This window comes from Lipotes vexillifer, unplaced genomic scaffold (assembly GCF_000442215.2).
Source record: "Lipotes vexillifer unplaced genomic scaffold, Lipotes_vexillifer_v1.1 scaffold1029, whole genome shotgun sequence".
NCBI lineage: Eukaryota > Metazoa > Chordata > Mammalia > Artiodactyla > Lipotidae > Lipotes > Lipotes vexillifer.
The window spans coordinates 102618-109433 of record NW_006789305.1 but is presented as its reverse complement, the minus strand read 5'-3'; positions in this window follow the sequence as shown (position 1 = coordinate 109433).

Sequence of the window (6816 nt, the reverse complement as noted above, 5' to 3'; positions counted from 1 at the left end):
TGGGCAGCCGTGCGACCTGTGTGGTCACACAGGGCCCTGCATTCAGTCGGGCCTTGTGCTTGGTTTCATGCTCTGTCCCATCACTGTCTAGAAATTCTTAATACTTTTTGAACAAGGTACCTCATGTTTTCATGTTTCACTAAGCCCCACAAATTATGTAGCTGGTTCCACAGACTTCTGAAGTATGTGATGAAAGAGCAGCTCACTTTGTCCTAAGCAAAAGGCTTCTATCGAGCTGGCTGAAGAAAAGAAGGCAACACCAGGAACCAAAAGAAGTAGAGGGAGGAGGGAACAGTCAATGAAACAATGGTAATGCACCTTTTCGTGACTAACAGTGATGCATAAGCAACTTGTTCTCAAGGGATAAAGAGAAATATGGTTGGAAAGAGAATCATTTATTGCCACTTCTTCCCATGTGGCTACTTTTTATCCAAATTCTATATTCCTTGTTTATACCCTCCCTGTACCTACACTGCTCTGTGCTAATAGTCATTTGGACATAATCTTTATACAATCCGCAATTGCTACTGATGCAAAAGGTAAAGAATCTTATGTTGATAATATTAAAACCAAGAGTCATACCATTATTTCTATTTTCTCAAGTGTGGAAATAAATGAAAACCAACCAAATGAGAAAGCAAAGGCTATTTATTCTGAGCTTACTATTGCAAGGGAGTCAGCCACCATCACTTGCATTTTGGCAGAGACTCAAAGGAAGGCAGAGGAATGGGAAAGTTCTGTAGTGGGAAAAGGAAGGCTTCAGGTATACCCTGTTTGGAGGCTGTTGGCCTGGGGAAGATGTAGGCAGGCCAACTAGAAGCGGGCATCCTATGTGACTGGTTAGGGGGGCATATTTGGCTTTCTCTGGTTGGGCCCAAGTTGGAAGTAGAGATGAAAGTTAGGGAAGCTCTCAGTTATTCATCATGTCATGGCCATTTGGGGCTGACTGTTACAGAAGTTATTATTTAGCTTCCTGGATGGTACTAGAGATAGCAATCTGACTCCCTACAAGTCTGACTTCCAGCAGGTTGGCTTCCTGGGCTGTTTACTGTGGATAAGGGGTTTGCTTCCTGGGCAGGTGGCTGCAGGTTGTGGGTCAGAGTTCTTTTTTTATATGGTCTGGCCATTCTCCATTTGTGTATTCAGTCTCTCACAAGACACCCCTTAATAAAAGGGCTTTGTTGGTCTGGTTAGAATCGATTTCCTATTTCAAATGAAATAGGAAATATACAACATGTTTTCTTCCCTTCTGGTCCAGGTAGCAATTGTTTTTCATACTTGTAGCAGATAATATATTGCTTACGTAGTCTTACTAAAGAGGCATTATTAGCCAATTCATTTAGAGAGTTTACATATTAGGAGAAGAAAACAACCTGATTTAAGCCAAGCCTTTAATGATTCTCTTGTTCTGCTTCAGGGAAAACAATATGTATCCCCCCAATTTCTCCTAGATATATAAACTGCAGTCATCAGTTGCCTTGGAGATGTTACCACCAACCTTTTTTGGAGACAGACCCAGGGGGCTGATCTTGGGGGCCAGGGCAGATGTGGCACCAACTTCCCCACCAGTGCACCTCAGGTCTAAGACTCTGATCTCACTGGGGTCAAACTTACGAGGCACGGTGGAGATGTCTGGTGTCAGATGAACCCAGATTCGGGATGATGGAAAAAAGCTGCACCTTGGCCTCCTCTAGCTGAAAGCAAAAAGCTAGCCATCAATTCTTAACAAATAACTGGGCATCATTTTTCCCTGCTTGACCTTTGTAGACTAAGAATGTTGTGTCTGGAGCTTCCCTGGTGGCGCAGTGGTTGAGAGTCCGCCTGCCGATGCAGGGGACACGGGTTCGTGCCCCGGTCTGGGAAGATCTCACATGCCGCGGAGCAGCTGGGCCCGTGAGCCATGGCCGCTGAGCCCGTGCGTCCGGAGCCTGTGCTCTGCAACGGGAGAGGCCACAACAGTAAGAGGCCCGCGTACCGCAAAAAAAAAAGAATATTGTGTCTGACAGAGTTTTTGCTATACCATGATTCCACTTGACAGACGTGGATTTCTAGTTGATGATTGTTATAATGGTATCTGATGAGTTTTAAAGTTTTAACTGAATTAGTAGAGATCCCCCCCACACCCCATCAGGTTAGAAAATAGGTTAGAAAAATATCCACAATTCATATTAATTTCATCAGTAACATAGGCTAAAAGTTCAAGGCCTGGATCATGAAATAAAGTAAGAATTGTCGTTACTGAGATTTATTGAGTAGCACTTAAAAATAAATGTTAAAATACTTGATGAAATATATAATCATTCTAAAAATACATATAATTTATAGAGTAGAATAGAAGACATAGAATATGTATCATTCTAAAGTTTCTAGCGGCCACATTCATAATTTCTACTCATGCTGCTGTGTGCTCACTGTTTTCCTTCTTCCACTACCAAAGCCAGCTTCCTAGGCCAAATTCTCACCCTTTCACATCTAGGTTGTTTCAATAGCCCCTTCCCTACTTTTACCCCACTCCTTCTATACTGCTGCCAAGAAGAGTTTCCACAAACATCCTTTCCATTACATCCTCAGGGCCTCAGCAACTCAGTGGCATAATAAACATAATTAACATACGTGGTCACTTCATATGTACTTCTTTATGTGCACAATAGTTTTAGGAGGTGGGGTCCACAATTTTGAGAAACAGAAACTACTACTGAGAAGGTTAAGCAACTCACTGAAGATCTCATCACCAGAAGGTGTGGACCACAAAGCCCAAGCTCTTCTCTTAACGAATAGGCTCTTCTTTGTAGTGGAAAGGGCATAGGCTTCAGCATCAGAGGGGCTTGGACTTGAGCTATCTCTGCCATTTACTAGTTATGTGGCCTTGGGCAACTTAACCTATATGGGTCTCAGTTGTTTCATATGTAAAATGTGAATGTTTGGAGGATTGAATGATGTAGCAGAGCTATGAGGCATCAAGTCTACCTCTTAACCGCCATGCAAGGCAATTTACACTAAGTGCTTTGCACCAAATCTGGAACAGAGTGGGTACTCGATAAAGGTTGTCAACTAGTGAAAATAACTTCTTAGACTAGTTCCCAAGATTCTCCATCGGTTAGATCCTCTTCCTCCCTCCTAACTCCTCAGTCTCTCCAGGTTAACCTCTCTAATCTTAACAGCTCAGGAAGCAAGATTGAAAGAAAAGAGCATTTGTTAGGGGTCAGAACACCTGGGTACCAGTCCTGGCTCCGTCTTATGAGCAAGATCAGTCATTGGCCTTAGGGAATAGTGTAAAATGTCACAGATGTGGGGGACTTCCCCAGTGGCGCAGTGGTTAAGAATCCACCTGCCAATACAGGGGACACGGGTTCGAGCGCTGGTCCGGGAAGATCCCACATGCTGCGGAGCAACTACGCCCATGCGCCACAACTACTGAGCCTGCACTCTAGAGCCTGTGAGCCACAACTACTGAGCCCACGTGCCACAACTACTGAAACCCGCATGCCTAGAGCCCGTGCTCCGCAACAAGAGAAGCCACCGCAATGAGAAGCCTGTGCACTGCAACAAAGAGTAGTCCCTGCTCACCACAACTAGAGAAAGCCCGCGGGCAGCAACAAAGACCCAACACAGCCATAAATAAAAATAAAATAAATAAATAAAAAAATTTTTAAATGTCACAGATGTGAAAGCTACATAGCTCTGAACCCTAGGAAATTTAGATCAGATATAGAGCCTGCCTTCATGTGTTGAAGGGTGGCCATATGGAAGAGTGAGTATATGTGGGTCATATGTATTTTTAGAAACTGCAGAAGGCAAAGTTACATTCATCATGTATTCAACAAATATTTAGTAAGTAACTGATATATACCAGTCACTGGTCTAAACATTGGAGATATAACAGTGAACAAGGCACATTAATTCCTACTAATGTAAAACTGACACATAGTGGGGAAGCAAATGATAAAAAGAATTGTACATACATACTTATAATGTTAAATAGTGCTAGGTAACCTGGAATAAATAAAACAGGGTTAAAAAAAATAAAGCATGGAGGCTGGACGATAAAGCAGTGAGATAGATAGTGATATTTGAACAGAGACCTGTCTGCAGGGAGGGAGCAAGCCCTGCAGATGTCTGGGAGAAGAAATTCCAGGCAGGAATAAAAACAAGTGCAAAGGCCCTGTGATGGGAATAGATATAGCATATTTGGAAAACATCAAGAGGCTAGTGTGGTCAGAGATCAGTGAGTAGCAGGAAACGAGATTGCAGACACAATCATGGGCCAGGTATTTAGGGCCTTACAGGCCAAGGTAATGCATCTTGACTTATTGTTAATCTTATGGGAAACCATCTTGAGCTGGAGAATGACATGATTTGACTTAACATTTTCTAAGGATGATTCAAGTGGCTGCTGGGTAGAAAATAGATCATAGGATGGGCAAGTGTAGAACGAGGAAAACCAGTCACAAGGCTACTGCCATGGTCCAGGTCAGAGATGGTGGTGGTAACAGTGGGTGGGAGTTTCAGAGAGATTCAGGGTAGCTTTGTATAAAGAAAACCTCCAGGTATTATAGCTATCCAAATATAGAATTATCTGGGTGCTACGAAAGAGGTTTCTGTATTAGGAGAGGTATGGTCTGGAACAGGGATCAACAATCTATGGCCCACAGGCCAAATTGGGCCCACTGCCTGTTTTTGTAAATAAAGTTTTATTGGAACGTAGTCATACTCATTATGGTCTGTGGCTGCCTTTGCACTAAAACAGCAGAGTTGAATCGTTGTAAAAACAAACCATATGGTCTACAAACTTAAAATATTTATTGTCTGACCCTTTACAGAAAAAGTTTGCTGGCCTGGTCTAGAGGACTCCTTGGTGCTTCCTCCCTTCCAGTTGCTGTGAGTCCATGTGTAATTGTTCACTTGACACTTCTATGTTGTCTTTATTCCATCTAGTTAATAAACTCCTCATGGGTGTGAAGCTTGTTTTCTACTTCTCAAATATTTCTTCCTATTACCTGAATATAAACGGCTCAGCAATTTCCTTAAAATATACTCCCGTTTGGGAGGTCAAGTAAAGAGGCCATCCTCACACCGTGAAGGAAAAAGGATTGTTCCAAGGTCCCAAGGGTAACAGTAATATTTCCTTCTAGAGAAAATGTCTATCTCATTGGCAATATCCACAAGGTAGTGTAACCAAGCAGGACCCTATGGGGCCTTCCCAGGACAGACCCCTCCCCTGCTTTAGCTCCTCTGTGAAGTACCTAGATAATAGTATTTGATGCACATTTCCTGAGTTGTTTTACAGATGCTAAAACCATCACCAAATGGAAGAAATTAACTACTTGATGACCATGAGCCCCCAGACCTGCTGGTGCCTAAGAATTGACAATGTCAATCACTGTGACACCACCCTGTTACCTCAACATCAACCAGGAGCTGATCACATACCCTGCGACCCCACTCCTGGCTTTTAAAAATGTTCTGTTGAAACCCTTCAGGGAGTTCAGGGTATTCTGAGCACGAGCCACACATTCTCCTTGCTTGGCCCTGCAATAAACCTTTCTCTGCTCCAAACTTCGACGTTTGTTTGGCCTCACTGTGCATCTGGCACATGAACTTGCATTCAGTAACAGCAGCTCAGTAGCTGCTTAATAAAGTCATCCTCATATTTTTAAGAAATGATATGTGGGATTAAGGACAAAATGTTTGAAGTCTAAAGATGAAGATCTTGCTTCTGGTAATACACCTAGACCAAGAGTAATGAAAACAAGTAACTCACCAGCCGAGACAGGCTGGTCCAGCTCTCAGGCTTCAGACAAGTCACACATTTGGAGAACTGAGGAATTCCATGCCTGAACAGTCAGTTACATTTCTTTTAATGAATGAGAAGAATGTTTACACAAGATACAAACAAATTATTTAAAAAAAAAAAAAGCAGCAAGAGCTTCATCTCTACCACATAAACCCCTGGAATTTGAAATGCAAACAATCCTTATTTTCTCACATGAAGAATAGAGCATTGGAAGAACAACAAGGCTGAGCAAAAGCAGAAATTCTTTAAAGGAAGAAAAGGGAGGGTTTCTTACTTAACGATAGGCTCAAGATCCTGAAAATGATGAGCGAGAACAGGGGGCAAGGAAGGGGCAGAATGTTTCATTGAGACATACTGTTACTTGTGGTAAACAAATGACACTGCTGCTGGCTTCCAGAAAGCAGGTTTTTCTCTCCCCTTTGCCTCCACTAACAAAAACATCAGATGGACTTCTACTTTGAAAAATGCTATCATTAAGACCAATTATGAGGAACAGATTTTTTAATTGAAATTCTTTAAATCATTTTCGAGTCTCCATATAGCTTATATACATACAAAAAATTAAATTAGAGATAATTATTCAGACAATTCAAACCAAAAAGAAATTCCCAAACCTGCTTTTTGTGTCCTTTGCGTAGATTGATTAATGATTATATAGAAAGCCTAAAACAATGTTCACTGTTTGTGTCAGCAATTGCTTTACGTGGGCAGTGGCAATCACTGCAAAATTGTTAGTTTCCTCTGTGTCTTTAGTGATATGTTATAGTAATCAGTTTAAATAATTTTGTAGGTTTTTAACAGGACTGTTGCATAAAAACCTTCACTTCTGGAGCCTAGCTTTACAAATTCTTCCCAGAGTGCCCTTCTTCAAGCATATCTAGGCTAATAACTATTTGGTATGTGACTGTCCATTTATGTATCACACCCATGCCTGTGTATCACTTAGGGCAGATTAACCTAGGTAACCTTTATAGGCTTCATGGTGAGTGATAACACAAATGCCACCTTATATATATATATAT